At 46.0% G+C, this 16,703-nt stretch overlaps 1 pseudogene; it reads right to left on the bottom strand.

The window, feature by feature from the left end:
- Positions 1 to 16,703, bottom strand: part of LOC118377046 (trafficking protein particle complex subunit 9-like) — a 459,082-nt pseudogene that overhangs the window by 321,565 nt on the left and 120,814 nt on the right.

Here is a 16,703-nt window from a genome sequence, read left to right as displayed (position 1 = left end):
CACCAAATAATGCATGCAGAGCAGAATTAGGCCGATACCCGCTAATTATCAAAATCCAGAAAAGAGCCGTTAAATTCTACAACCACCTAAAAGGAAGCGATTCACAAACCTTCCATAACCAAGCCATCACCTACAGAGAGATGAACCTGGAGAAGAGTCCCCTAAGCAAGCTGGTCCTGGGGCTCTGTTCACAAACACAAACACACCCTACAGAGCCCCAGGACAACAGCACAATTAGACCCAACCAAATCATGAGAAAACAAAAAGATAATTACTTAACACATTGGAAAGAATTAACAAAAAAACAGAGCAAACTAGAATGCTATTTGGCCCTACACAGAGAGTACACAGCGGCAGAATACCTGACCACTGTGACTGACCCAAAATTAAGGAAAGCTTTGACTATGTACAGACTCAGTGAGCATAGCCTTGCTATTGAGAAAGACCACCGTAGGCAGACATGGCTCTCAAGAGAGAGAGTCAATAACAAAAGTTTATCTCAATACTTTGTTATATACCCTTTGTTGGCAATGACAGAGGTCAAACGTTTTCTGTAAGTCTTCACAAGGTTTTCACACACTGTTGCTGGTATTTTGGCCCATTCCTCCATGTAGATCTCAAGAGCTGTGATGTTTTGAGGCTGTTGCTGGGCAACACAGACTTTCAACTCCCTCCAAAGATTTTCTATGCGGTTGAGATCTGGAGACTGGCTAGGCCACTCCAGGACCTTGAAATGCTTCTTAGCCTTCGTTGCCCGGGCGGTGTGTTTGGTATCATTATCATGCTGAAAGACCCAGCCACGTTTCATCTTCAATGCCCTTGCTGATGGAAGGAGGTTTTCACTCAAAATCTCACGATACATGGCCCCATTCATTCTTTCCTTTTCACGGATTAGTCGTCCTGGTCTCTTTGCAGAAAAACAGCCCCAAAGCATGATGTTTCCACCCCCATGCTTCACAGTAGGTATGGTGTTCTTTGGATGGAACTCAGCATTCTTTGTCCTCCAAACACGACGAGTTAAGTTTTTAACAAAAAGTTCTATTTTGGTTTCATCTGACCATATAACATTCTCCCAATCTTCTTCTGGATCATCAAATGCTCTCTAGCAAACTTCCGACGGGCCTGGACATGTACTGGCTTAAGCAGGGGGACACATCTGGCACTGAGTCCCTGGCGGCGTAGTGTGTTACTGATGGTAGGCTTTGTTACTTTGGTCCCAGCTCTCTGCAGGTCATTCACTAGGTCCCCCCGTGTGGTTCTGGGATTTTTGCTCACCGTTCTTGTGATCATTTTGACCCCACGGGGTGAGATCTTGCGTGGAGCCCCAGATCGAGGGAGATTATCAGTGGTCTTGTATTTGTCTTCCATTTCCTAATAATTGCTCCCACATTTGATTTCTTCAAACCAAGCTGCTTACCTATTGCAGATTCAGTCTTCCCAGCCTGGTGCAGGTCTACAATTTTGTTTCTGGTGTCCTTTGACAGCTCTTTGGTCTTGGCCATAGTGGAGTTTGGAGTGTGACTGTTTGAGGTTGTGGACAGCTGTCTTTTATACTGATAACAAGTTCAAACAGGTGCCATTAATACAGGTAACGAGTGGAGGACAGAGGAGCCTCTTAAATAATAAGTTACAGGTCTGTGAGAGCCAGAAATCTTGCTTGTTTGTAGGTGACCAAATACTTATTTTCCACCATAATTTGCAAATTCATTCATTAAAAATCCTACAATGTAATTTTCTGGATTTTTTTTTTTCATTTTGTCTGTCATAGTTGAAGTGTACCTATGATGAAAATTACAGGCCTCTCTCGTCTTTTTACGTCTTTTTAAGTGGGAGAACTTGCACAATTGGTGGCTGACTAAATACTTTTTTGCCCCACTGTATATATAATATGACATGTGTAATGTCTTTGTTTTGAAACTTCTGTATGTGTATGTGTAATGTTTACTGCTAATTTTTATTGTGTGTGTGTGTGTGTGTGTGTGTGTGTGTGTGTGTGTGTGTGTGTGTGTGTGTGTGTGTGTGTGTGTGTGTGTGTGTGTGTGTGTGTGTGTGTGTGTGTGTGTGTGTGTGTGTGTGTGTGTGTGTGTGTGTGTGTGTGTGTGTGTGTGTGTGTGTGTGTGTGTGTGTGTGTGTGTGTGTGTGTGTGTGTGTGTGTGTGTGTGTCTGAACCCTGACCTTTAGTATTGCAGGTCTTGGAGGTGACCTCCAGTGTCTCCAGGTCTTCAGAGCCAATGTTCTCCAGAGTGATGGTCAGCTGCTGGGTCTCTCCATTAAAGAGCTGGACAGACAGACTGCTGGACAACTCCTCTTTAGAGGGCTGGAGGGGGTGGGCTGACCTGGAGGGGGAATACAGGAGGGTAAGGGTTAAGACATGTCTTCAGACAGCGCTGAGCGATTAACCGAAATGTTGGTTCATTTTCATTTTCTAAACAACTAATTGCCCGACATCGTTTCAATTATTTAAATTCCATTTAAATCAGTTTTTTTGGTGAGCTCAATGCACAGTTTCTCTAGAGATATTTGGATTAAGCCAGAACTATGCGATGTAGTAGGGAGTTGTAGTTTCCAACAGTACAATATTCTAAATAGTTTTGAGCAGAAAACGTGGAAACTACAATGACCATAATCTATTGCGCGCCTACTTGTCCAGTTTGTGTTTCTTTCAAGCCTGCTACATTAGGTTAGTGTGGGAAAGAGAAAGAGAAGAGACAGAAGACATGTGATGCAGAGGGAGAGAGAGCAGTTGCTTCGTGAGATATCTCTACCTGAAAATACATGATCATAGTTGGTATTCAGCGGTCATTAAAGCCTTATTTACTTTGAAGAACTACCAAACGGTGATTTTGTCAGACGGTATTGGCAGCAGCTCTGTAGAGATGATTTGGAATAAATGATAGTCAAATAAAACAAATGTAATAATATACACAGCAGCCAAAATATTTGATGAAAGTCATGTGAATAAATGATGGTTAATAAGTGATCAGCAGTAATGAGAAGTCACTCATTACTGTGGAGCAGTGTGTCTAGACACACTGCTCCACAGGGGGTCTGAGACTTTGAGTCTTGATGTTGGCCACTGCACTGCATGCAAATCTACACACACACACACACACACACTTGCATGATGCTATCTTGAGTGTGAGCGCAAGCACTCACACACACAAATAAAGAAACACACATATTCACGGCCCTGGCTATTGGGTAGGGGAACCAGAAGTGAAAGAAGGAGGTACAAAAGGAAGAGGATGGAGAGAGAGAGAGATAGATTACAGCTAAAGAGTACGATTGGGATGAGCACGGCAAGGTCCTATTCTGAATGATGTCTTTTGTAATGTTATGGTCCAGCAGCAAGCGACGAGGCTGAAGAGAAAGCATATCTATCTATCCAACATTCTCTCACTACTAAGATACAGAACCTGTAATCATCAAGGTATAAACGATGACTTAAGTTCTTAGTCATTACAGAGGTCCCAGCAGGTTCCATAGCTGTTCCTCTTAGGTATCAGTGGGTCATTTAAAGGTAGGACGACTGTCTTGCAGAAAAGAGCTCGTGAAGAGAACGGCCTGTCTAGGGACCGCGGCTGTGAATTATCACCAACTAAAAGTATCAAGATGCGGTTGGGAGCTTGTTGTGTTTTTGGTCCAGAAACCCCACTCCCAGTCACTCATTTTAAAGTGGCTCTGACTGAGCAAAGTGAGTAAGGAGTTAGGGAGGAGGGTGTCTCACCATGGTAGAGAGGTGCTGAGCTGGAGACGGGGTAGTGATGGAATGACCTCCACCACACAGCCACTGGTCCTCACACTGGGTAGACCGTCCAGGAGACAGTCACTGGTCACACCAAACACTGACGTGTGGTAGCCTACAGACAGTAGGGAAAAGGAGAGGTAAAAGTCAGTGCCCTAAAAAACCAAGGACTAACAAGCACTGCAATAACTTGTCTCCATTCTACGAAGGGTGACATTGAGAACAGACTTATAAAGGATTTCTACCCAATCATCCTCTGTTGAAAACAGTCTCACCTATTCATGTAATATAAATGGGACAAACAGAGCTGTGAGTCTATAGTTGGGGCTCCTGCTGTGACATCAGAAAGGTTTACAACACAACCTGAGACCCTCCTCTATTAACCCCACACACACAATTAACCCCCACCCCATCAAGTCACTTGTCTTAACCATGGGGACAAAATTACAGGCAATTACTGTGGTGCAAGATTAAGACTCAATGACTATGTAGATCATAGGAATTAAAGCTACCCTAATATCACAAGCTACTGAGGTTAACAAAGCTGAGATGAACTGACATGTCTCTTTGTCCTCGTTTAACCTGTTTAAGAATGGAGGCAGAGAACATGGGGTCTGTCTGCCGGTCGACACGGCACACATCAATGTTTTTTCATTTTAGTGAAAAATCTGCACATGATTTGTCCCAAAATGACTGATAATTTAATCAAAAGAACGCCTATTAATAACCAATCTTTGTATTTGGTAAAAGTAAGTTGTCAGGGAGGAAGCCATCTCCATTTTAATGATACTCTTTCCTGTGTAAGCAGTGTTCATTTGTAAGGGTAAAGTTGTGCTAGACTCACCGTTGACGTTGATGTTGCCTGCGGTGCGTGGGACCCCCACCAGGGTGACGGGGTAGAGCCCAGACTCCGTAGGGAGAGACAGGGCAGCAGGCAGGGCCTCAAACTACACGCCCGACGTCAGCAAACCCTGGACAGGACAGAGGACAACAGATCAGTCAGCGAAATGACGTGTTAAATCAGGTTACCATTGAGTATAATTCATAAAACTAATAGTGACTATACTTGATTTTTCAATAAAATTATAATACAAAATCCTTGCAACCAATAGAATGTTATATAAATGGGGGGTACAACCATCCCAGCTCTGCAGATTTTGCTGCGAAGAGACAGAATCATTAGATAATTTGTTTTGGTACTGCCCATATGTAGCTTGTTTTTGGTCACAGTTTCAGGAATGGCTGAAGAATTGCAACACTTACCTGGAGCAAACTCTGCAAATAGCACTGCTGGGTGATTTGAAAATTCATAGTCAATCGATCAATAATATAATAATACTCTTAGCAAAAATTGTCTTTAAATCTTTAATTTACAATCTGTAGAATCTATGAGAATAGAAAGGTTCAGAACTTTTGTGAAACATCACAGCACAGTTGAAAAATATATGGCAAATAGAAATCAAAACTGGATGCTGTTCAGAGATAGATGGGAGGGGTTTAGGGGAGCTGAATCACGTAGTAACCAAAAGACTGTTAAATCAAAATATATTTGAGATTCTTCAAAGTAGCCACCCTTTGCACACTCTTGGCATTCTCTCAACCAGCTTCATGAGGTAGACACCTGGAATGCATTTCAATTAACAGGTGTGTCTTGTTAAAAGTTCATTTGTGGAATTTCTTTCCTTCTTAATGTATTTGAGTCAATCAGTTGTGTCGTGGTAAAATGGCGCCGAAGAGGATAGCTAACATTTTACATGCTCCTAACCAACTGTGCTAATTTGTTCTTTTTTTTTTTTTTTGCATTGTTTTTAACTTATTGTTTTACTTATTTTGTGAATAATGTTCATGGTGCCATCTCTTATGACCAAAAACTACTTCTGGACATCAGAACAGTGATGACTCACCTCGAACTGGAAGAACCTTTTTCCTTTAACAAGTCCGACGAGAAGGATATACTACTTTCCCGGGAACAGGGCCAAATCCCCGTCATTTGCGTGAAGAAAAGACGGAGGAAAATGGAGCGCAGGTCGGGCTGCCTTCTGAGAAACCGTACGCGAGTGAGTAAACTCCCACTACCATCCGTTTTACTGACTAACGTGCAATCATTGGAAAATAAAATGTATACGTTACAATTAAGATTATCCTACCAACGGGAAACTAAAAACTGTAATATCTTGTGTTTCACCGAGTCGTGGCTGAATGACAACACGGATAATATAGCTGGCGGGATATTACATGCACCGGCAGAACAGACAAGATACGTCTGGTAAGACGAGGGGTGGGGGTGTGTGTCTATTTGTTAATAATAGCTGGTGAGCGATGCCTAATATTTAAAAAGCCTCAAGGTACAGTATTGCCCGCCTGAGGTAGAGTACCTTATGATAAGCTGAAGACCACACTATGTACCAAGAGAGTTTTCATCTATATTATTCATAGCCATCTATTTACAACCACAGACTGATGCTGGCACTAATAACGCACTCAACCAACTCAAAAAGGCCATAAGCGAACAAGAAAATGCTCATCCAGAAGCGTCTCTCCTAGTGAACGGGGACTTTAATGCAAGCAAACTTAAATCAGTTTTACAAAATATTTACCAGTATGTCACATGTGCAACCAAAGGAAAAAAACCTCAAGGCCACCTTTACTCCACACACAGAGATGCATACAAAGCCCTCCATTTCGCATATCTGACCATCTGCAAATCTGCTTATAAGCAAAAACTAAAGCAGGAAGTATCAGTGACTCGCTCAATACGGAAGTGGTCAGATGATGTGGATGCTACGCTACAGGACTGTTTTGCTAGCACAGATTGGAATATGTTCCGGGAATCATACAATGGCATTGAGGAGTTTACCACCTCAGTCACCGGCTTCATCAATAAGTGCATCGACAACGTCGTAACCACAGTGACCGGGCGTAAATATCCCAACCAGAAGCCATGGATTACAGACAACATCCGCATCTAGCATCTGAAAAATATTAGGGCCTACAAACGGAAACCTAGACGTGAGCTGCCCAGAGACGCGAGCCTACAAGAAGAGCTAGATGTATTTTATGCTCGCTTCAAGGCAAGCAACACTGATATTTTCAACCTCTCCCTGACCAAGTCTGTAATACCTACATGTTTCAAGCAGACCACCATAGTGCCTGTGCCCAAGGAAGCGAAGGTCACCTGCCTAAATGACTACCGCCCCGTAGCACTCATGTTGGTAGCCATGAAGTGCTTTCAAAGGCTGGTCATGACTCAGATCAACAGCACCCTCAGGATACCCTAGACCCTCTCCAATTCGCATACCGCCCCAACAGATCCACAGATGATGCAATCTCAATCGCACTCCACACTGCCCTTTCCCACATGAACAAAAGGAACACCTACACTCCCGTGCTTTATGGTTGGGATGGTGTTATTCGGCTTGCAAGCCTGCCCCTTTTTCCTCCAAACATAATGATGGTCATTATGGCCAAACAGTTCTATTTTTGTTTCATCAGACCAGAGGGCATTTCTTCAAAAAGCACAATCTTTGTCCCTATGTGCAGTTGCAAACCGTAGTCTGGCTTTTATATAGCGGTTTTGGAGAAATGGATTCTTCCTGGTTGAGCAGCCTTTCAGGTTATGTTGATATAGGACTCGTTTTACTGTGGATATAGATACTGTTTTGTACCCGTTTCCTCCAGCATCTTCACAAGGGCCTTTGCTGTTGTTCTGCGATTGATTTGCACTTTTCGCACCAAAGTACGTTCATCTCTAGGAGACAGAACGCTTCTCCTTCCTGAGCGGTATGACGGCTGCGTGGTCCCATGGTGTTTATATTTGTGTACTATTGTTTGTACAGATGAACGTGGTACCTTCAGGCATTTGGAAATTGCTCCCAAGGATGAACCAGACTTCTGGAGGTCTACAATTTTTTTTCATTTTCCCATGATGTCAAGCAAAGAGGCACTGAGTTTGAACATAGGCCTTAAAATATATCCACAGGTACACCCCCAATTGACTCAAATTATGTCAATTAGCCTATCAGAAGCTTCTGAAGCCATGACATTGTTTTCTGGAATTTTCCAAGTCAACTCAGTGTATGTAAACTTATGACCCATTGGAATTGTGATTAGAGTGAATTATAAGTGAAATAATCTGTCTGTAAACAATTGCTGGAAGCATGACTTGTGTCATGCACAAAGTAGATGTCCTAACCGACTTGCCAAAACTATAGTTTGTTAACAAGAAATTTGTGGAGTGGTTGAAAAACGAGTTATATATATATATATATATATATATATATATGACATGGCATACATTTTAATGAACAACTGCATTGTATCAGTGGAGCTTCATTAAAATGACTTGATACTATGTTATCGAAGAGTGTCAAATAATTCCACTTCCAAACCGGGCCCTATTAATTAAAGTCAAACAGAGACTGAGCATGAAGCAACGGTGAAACTGGAACAACAGGACATCTTCGTCGCTAAAATGATCATAAAAAAGCAGCACAGACACCTGTCAATGTCATTTAGTGTCACAACTGACTTGATTAGCGTTAAATTCACTTTGAAACTAAATCAAGTGAATCTAATGAATCAGATTCCACTGTTCTAATGTGACATGATGAGAGAAACCCCATAATTGTCCCAGGGCCGTAGTGGGTGGCAGTAGTTTCCACTGCTCCCTGTAATGTTCCTACCATATCTGCAGATGAAGGAATGGAGTAGGAGGAGAGGAAGCAACTTTAGAGTATAGAAATCCAGCCCCACAGTAGTTTCCAGAGATCCTTGTAATCAATCATGGTAATCGAATAGCCCGATATCATAAAGCAGTGTTTCCCAAGTCCGGTGCTTGAGTAGCCCCAACGTTTTCATCGCGGCCCCAGACAAGCACACCGGATTCTACTTGTCAACTAATCATCAAGTCCCTGACAAGTTGAATGAGGTGTGTTTGTCCAGGGCTACAGCAAAAAGATGTACGGTCGGGGGTACTGGAGGACCGGAGTTGGGAAACACTGTAAAATAGGAGAGGAAACCACGTAAGAGAATTGAAACCTAGCCTCTCAGTGAGCTGGTGGGAGGGAGGTTGTCTAAGGCCTCAGTACCATAGTGCTGTGATGGGAGGTAGGGTTAGTGAGAGCAGTTACCAGTGTTCCCTGTAATCCATCATCCTAATCTAGCCCTGATATCCTGGAGCCCAAGCAGGCACTGCCATCTCCCACGGAGAAAATTGCTCTTGTTCTCACCGTGAGAGAGAAAGGAGGAAACTAGAAACACACACACACACACACACACAAACAGTGTAAATTGAAGGCTGTCTGCTCTGCTGTAGGAGGAGAGGAGGAGAGATTGGAAATTAGTCCTACACAGTAACACAGTAGGGGAGATCGGGAGGTTCGACTATCTCAGAGAGGAATATGCTAGTGAAGCATCTTTATCAGTTATATAGGTGGTCAAATGCACATCACATCTAGTCTCTGATCATTAGGCTGGCTGGGTGATGCCATGGAGGAGACCTCTCTGGTGGCGTGACAGTAATGTGCAAAGCCATCCCTCTTGCTACTTTAGAGAGAGAATAAAGATTACACCCCTTTATTGGAAAACAAATATCAAAGTAAACCTATTGGAAAGAATGGCATCCACTCTTGAAAAGGTTAATTAGCCCGACTCGCTATTGTTAACGATCAGTCTGGTGTGTGTGGTGTGGTGTGTGTGTGTGGTGTGGTGTGTGTGTGTGTAGTTAGTTAGCCTGATCATATCGTTAGAACTGCATGGTTCAGTAACCTAATAGTTCTCTCATCATCAGCGCATCATGTAAAGTACCAGTCAACAGTTGGACACACCTACTCATTCAAGGGTTTTTCTTTCATTTTGATTTTTTTGATCTGTTCATGCCATAATATGTACTTTGTCTTTTACCAAATAGGAATATCTTCTGTATACCCCCCCTACCTTGTCACAACACAGGAAAGAAATTCCACAAATTAACAAGGCACACCTGTTAATTGAAATGCATTCCAGGTGACTGCCTCATGAAGCTGGTTGAGAGAATGCCAAGAGTGTGCAAAGCTGTCATCAAGGCAAAGGGTGGCGACTTTGAAGAACCTCAAATATATTTTGGTTTGTTTAGCACTTTTTGGGTTACTACATAATTCCATTTGTGTTATTTCATATTATTGATGTCTTCACTATTATTCTACAACGTAGAAACTAGTAAAAATAAAGAAAACCCCTTCAATGAGTAGGTGTGTCCAAACTTCTGACTGGTTCTGTACTTGTATTTCTAATTGTAACGATGTGTGCTGAGAGTCGGGAAGCGACGGAGTGATTTAATCAATAAATGAAACATAATACAAAACACGAACAAGGCACAGACGTGAAACTGGAACAGAAACAATAACGCCTGGGGAGGGAACCAAGGGGAGAGACAGATATAGGGAAGATAATCAAGGAGGGGATGGAGTCCAGGTGAGTTTCATGAGACGCTGGTGCGCGTAATGCTGGTGACAGGTGTGCACCATAACGAGCAGCCAGGTGACCTAGAGACAAGAGAGGGAGCACACCTGACACTAATGCTATCATTTCCTTCTCTATTACGATGCAGTGATTAATACTGGAATGTGACGACGCAGTAAATTGGTTCATCAATTACAGAAGTAAAAAAAAAAGAAGCAATCGAGTAAACAATATTCACAGATAGTCAGACACTAATGAGCCAGCTCTGATAGGGAAGTCCCTTCATTCTAATTTACAGTAACCTTTCCTTCAGAATGTGTTTGTCTAGGCTAGAGACCTCACTCTGTGGAGAGGGAGAACCAGACAGAACACATGGGCTAGCTAGCCTCTCAAATATGGATGATTCACTCTAGTTTCTCATTTTGCACACCAAATTATCTACATCCATCATAACAGTTTGAGTCTTCCATCCTTGAACACTAAAGTTGAAATGAATGACAGAACTTCAAAAGAAGGCTAACATGTAAAGTGTCACTCACACCAGGTGATACTACTTTTATCTATACTCATAATCAATAATAACTAAGAGATCTTTGCAAGTACACAAACAACTTACTTTCCCCCTCAGGTAAATAACCACTTACATGCCTATCCAATGTGAGATTGTTTATGAGGTGGGAGCCAGGCCGGACCGCTCATTAGGCAGGATTAGGCTGCCACCTATGCTGGCAAATTGACGAGGGCGGCATTTTCTGAGCTAAACTGACCAAGATGCACCTCCAACAACACATAAAACCTCACATAATTCTGCCTAAAAACAGTGACAACTTCTCTCAACCAGTGGCATGTGGGCCTTTTAGGTGAGTACCTCCATCTCTCCCCCCATCATCTATCCCTGCCATCTCTCCCCCCCATCTCTCCCCTTCATCTATCCCCTCCATCTCTCCCCTCCATCTCTCCCACCATCTCTCCCCCATCATCTATCCCCCCATCTCTCCCCTCCATCTCGCCATCTCTCCCCCCATCATCTATCCCCCCCATCTATCCCCTCCATCTCTCCAACCATCTCTCCCCCCATCATCTATCCCCCCCATCTCTCCCCTCCATCTCTCCTCTTCATCTATCCCCTCCATCTCTCCCCCCATCATCTATCCCCCATCTCTCCCCTCCATCTCTCCTCTTCATCTATCCCCTCCATCTCTCCCCCATCATCTATCCCCCCATCTCTCCCTCCATCTCTCCTCTTCATCTATCCCCTCCATCTCTCCAACCCCCCATCATCTATCCCCCCATCTCTCCCCTCCATCTCTCCTCTTCATCTATCCCCTCCATCTCTCCAACCATCTCTCCCCCATCATCTATCCCCCCATCTCCTCCCCTCCATCTCTCCTCTTCATCTATCCCCTCCATCTCTCCCCCCATCATCTATCCCCGCCATCTCTCCCCCCATCTCTCCCCTTCATCTATCCCCTCCATCTCTCCAACCATCTCTCCCCATCATCTATCCCTCCATCTCTCCCCCATCTCTCCCCTTCATCTATCCCTCCACCTCTCCAACCATCTCTCCATCCCCTCCATCTATCCCCTCCACCTCTCCAACCATCTCTCCATCCCCTCCATCTATCCCCTCCACCTCTCCAACCATCTATCCCCTCCACCTCTCCAACCATCTCTCCCCTTCATCTATCCCCTCCACCTCTCCAACCATCTCTCCATCCCCTCCATCTATCCCCTCCATCTCTCCCCCCATCTCTCCCCTCCATCTATCCCCTCCACCTCTCCAACCATCTCTCCATCCCCTCCATCTCTCCCCCCATCTCTCCCCTTCATCTATCCCCTCCACCTCTCCAACCATCTCTCCATCCCCTCCATCTCTCCCCTCCATCTCGCCATCTCTCCTCCCATCATCTATCCCTGCCATCTCTCCCCCCCATCTCTCCCCTTCATCTATCCCCTCCATCTCTCCAACCATCTCTCCTCCATCTCTCCAACCATCTCTCCCCCATCATCTATCTCCCCCCCCATCTCTCCCCTCCATCTCGCCATCTCTCCCCCATCATCTATCCCCCCATCTATCCCCTCCATCTCTCCCCCCCATCTCTCCCCTTCATCTATCCCCTCCATCTCTCCAACCATCTCCCCCCCATCATCTACCCCCCCCATCTCTCCCCTCCATCTCGCCATCTCTCCCCCATCATCTATCCCCCCATCTCTCCCCTCCATCTCTCCTCTTCATCTATCCCCTCCATCTCTCCCCCATCATCTATCCCCCCATCTATCCCTCCATCTCTCCCCTTCATCTATCCCCTCCATCTCTCCAACCATCTCTCCCCCCATCATCTATCCCCTCCATCTCTCCCCCCCATCTCTCCCCTTCATCTATCCCCTCCACCTCTCCAACCATCTCTCCATCCCCTCCATCTATCCCCTCCACCTCTCCAACCATCTCTCCATCCCCTCCACCTCTCCAACCATCTCTCCCCTTCATCTATCCCCTCCACCTCTCCAACCATCTCTCCCCTTCATCTATCCCCTCCACCTCTCCAACCATCTCTCCATCCCCTCCATCTATCCCCTCCATCTCTCCCCCCCATCTCTCCCCTCCATCTATCCCCTCCACCTCTCCAACCATCTCTCCATCCCCTCCATCTACCCCCTCCATCTCTCCCCTTCATCTATCCCCTCCACCTCTCCAACCATCTCTCCATCCCCTCCATCTATCCCCTCCATCTCTCCCCCCCATCTCTCCCCTTCATCTATCCCCTCCACCTCTCCAACCATCTCTCCATCCCCTCCATCTATCCCCTCCACCTCTCCAACCATCTCTCCCCTTCATCTATCCCCTCCACCTCTCCAACCATCTCTCCATCCCCTCCACCTCTCCAACCATCTCTCCCCTCCATCTATCCCCCATCTCTCCCCTCCATCTATCCCCTCCACCTCTCCCCTCCATCTATCCCCTCCACCTCTCCAACCATCTCTCCATCCCCTCCATCTATCCCCTCCACCTCTCCAACCATCTCTCCATCCACTCCATCTATCCCCCCCACCTATCCAACCATCTCTCCATCCCCTCCATCTATCCCTTCCACCTCTCCAACCATCTCTCCATCCCCTCCATCTACCCCCCCCCCATCTCTCCCCTTCATCTATCCCCTCCACCTCTCCAACCATCTCTCCATCCCCTCCATCTATCCCCTCCATCTCTCCCCCCATCTCTCCCCTTCATCTATCCCCTCCACCTCTCCAACCATCTCTCCATCTATCCCCTCCATTTCTCCCCCCCATCTCTCCCCTTCATCTATCCCCTCCATCTCTCTAACCATCTCTCCATCCCCTCCATCTATCCCCTCCATCTCTCCCCTCCATCTCTCCCCTCCATCTCTCCCCTCCATCTATCCCCTCTATCTATCCCCTCCATTTCTCCCCTCCATTTCTCCCCTCCATCTCTCCCCTCCATGTCTCTCCATCTATCCCCTCCATCTCTCCATCTATCCCCTCCATTTCTCCCCTCCATCTATCCCCTCCATTTCTCCCCTCCATCTATCCCCTCCATTTCTCCCCTCCATCTAACCCCTCCATCTCTCCCCTCCATTTCTCCATCTATCCCCTCCATTTCTCCCCTCCATCTCTCCCCTCCATCCCCTCCATTTCTCCCCTCCATTTCGCCCCTCCATCTATCCCCTCCATCTAACCCCTCCATCTATCCCCTCCATTTCTCCCCTCCATCTAACCCCTCCATCTCTCCATCTATCCCCTCCATCTCTCCCCTCCATCTATCCCCTCCATCTATCCCCTCCATCCATCCCCTCCATCCATCCCCTCCATTAGGCGAGGAACACTCAGCAGCAGCCTGCCTGTCGCTGCCATCAACATACCTGGGTTTAAATACTACTGGATTTCTTTCATAGTCTGGTTGAGGTTGCCTGGAGTGACAGATGAACAGGGTTTGCACTTTTGGGACTATCCCGTTGGTTTCATTGCGCCAGGAATGCTCAATCAAGCGTAACTAGAGTACTGAATATGAAACATTGTGTGTGAACTCAGGGCAGGTCAAGTCAGGTCATGATGAACACCATAGTTTGTGTTGAGGCCAAGTCACCCTGCATGTCACCTGTACTGTATCACATAACACCTCAGGCTGCCAGCTGCCAGGGACGTAAAACAGGACGGGGTCTCTGTCTCCATCTGTGCTTCCATCTATCCATCCGCAGGTGGGGAGTCAGTGGCTAATGATGTGTGTGTGTGTGTGTGTGTGTGTGTGTGTGTGTGTGTGTGTGTGTGTGTGTGTGTGTGTGTGTGTGTGTGTGTGTGTGTGTGTGTGTGTGTGTGTGTGTGTGTGTGTGTGTGTGTGTGTGTGTGTGTGTGTCTCTCTTCGCTGGCTAAGTGACAGTTTTAGGACCCCCTCGACAGCAAAGAAAATAATCCCTCATCGCGGTTTGACCTTCCACTCTCCTGGCGCCTCAAAACACGTGTTTTAAACACACATAGACACACAGAGGCACTTCATTCTGCTCCGACATGCCAGAGGTTGATAATTACCCAGGCCCATCCAGGTACATACAGCAACACCTTGGACATGACAGGCCCTGGGGCTCCTGTCATTGTGCACAGTCAGACATTAAACACACACACACACACACATATGCCCTTCCATGGCCATTTGCGCTCTAGTGTCCAATTAAGGGCTGCATCAGTTTCAGGCACACAGCGAGCAGCGCCTCGTGACGATACAGTACAGCTGTTGTGTGTGTGCTTGTGTGTGCGTGTGCTTGTGTGTGCGTGTGTATGTAGACAGAGGCAGATGATTGCTGTGCGTCTCAATGCCGTCTGTGCCACATCGGTGCATCCGTAAACAAACACTTCCATCATCGAGTAGCAAAGTGGTTTGATTCAACAATCAAATGCATGAGTGATCCTGAGAGAGAGAGCTTAAACCACACAGACATATCAAGAAAGACAATAAAAGTGTGTGAGACATTGCAAGCAATCAGAGGGGGACAGAGAGACAGAGAGACAGAGAGAGAGAGAGAGAGAGAGAGAGAGAGACAGAGAGAGAGAGAGAGACAGAGAGACAGAGAGAGAGAGAGAAAGAGAGACAGAGAGAGAGACAGAGAGAGAAAGAGAGAGAGACAGAGAGAGAGAGAGAGAGAGAGAGAGAGAGAGAGAGAGAGAGAGAGAGAGAGAGAGAGAGAGAGAGAGAATGAGACAGAGAGAGAGAGAACGAGACAGAGAGAGAGAGAGAAAGAGAGAGCGAGACAGGGTGAGACAGAGAGACAGACAGAGAGAGAGAGCAAGACAGAAAGAGAGAGAGAGAGAGCAAGACAGAAAGAGAGAGAGAGAGAGAGAGGGCGAGAGAGAGAGACAGAGAGATAGACAGAGACAGAGACAGAGACAGAGACAGAGACAGAGACAGAGAGAGATAGATAGATAGATAGATAGATAGATAGATAGATAGATAGATAGATAGATAGATAGATAGATAGATAGATAGATAGATAGATAGATAGATAGATAGATAGAGACAGAGACAGAGACAGAGACAGAGACAGAGAGAGAGAGAGAGAGAGAGAGACGGGGCGAGACAGAGAGAGACAGAGAGAGAGAGAGACGGGGCGAGACAGAGAGAGAGAGAGAGAGAGAGACGGGGCGAGACAGAGAGAGAGAGAGAGAGAGAGAGAGAGAGAGAGAGAGAGAGACGGGGCGAGACAGAGAGAGAGAGAGAGAGAGAGAGAGAGAGAGAGAGACGGGGCGAGACAGAGAGAGAGAGAGAGAGAGAGAGAGAGAGAGAGAGAGAGAGAGAGAGAGAGAGCGTGAATAAGAAAAAGGAGAGGAGAGAATGGCCATTTCCTCTCATTAACCTTATTAGCGGCAGTGTGGATAAATAGCAGGAGAACTATAAACCGTAATAACAGCACATGGGTTCACTCCTCCTACATTGTTCCAGTACACTTAGTGTCAGTGGAGAAGGATGGCCCAGTTTCTGGCCCTGTCCTGTACCATCATGACTGCATTAAAGTGTCCGAACAGGGCTTTTAGCTCGACTTTAATGAGGTCATCAAAGATAACTGCAAGACATTATCACTGTTGAATGGCTTGCCCCTGATGTGATGAGGGTAGTTTATTTTACCCCGAGGGGCCCTGACAACTTCTTTTCAGGGACATTTATTAAGTTGTGGTGTTGTTGTAGTATCCAGAAGTAGTGTTTCCCTCACCATGTGCTCCACGAGGAGTTCAAAGGGCATGGGGTTGTAGACCATCAGCTGGACCTCACACACATCTCCCTGGACCCACCGGGACTCTGAGGACATAGAAGGATACATCAGAGAAACGTGCCTGGGCAACAAATGTACATGCAACACACAGACAAATATGAGTTCAAGTACGTGGGCGACCGAGGTTGCTCTCGCGCTCGAAGCCACAGCCTCTGGCACATGTCTGCGGTGTCAGCATACAGTAGGTTGGAATACAGCCTATTGCCCTTTGTCAGAAAATACCTAACAAATATATCATTATAATT

Source organism: Oncorhynchus keta, chromosome 19 (genome assembly GCF_023373465.1).
Source record: "Oncorhynchus keta strain PuntledgeMale-10-30-2019 chromosome 19, Oket_V2, whole genome shotgun sequence".
In the NCBI taxonomy this organism is placed as follows: domain Eukaryota; kingdom Metazoa; phylum Chordata; class Actinopteri; order Salmoniformes; family Salmonidae; genus Oncorhynchus; species Oncorhynchus keta.
Note: the sequence above shows the minus strand (reverse complement) of the source record. Positions and strands in the feature narration are given on the sequence as shown.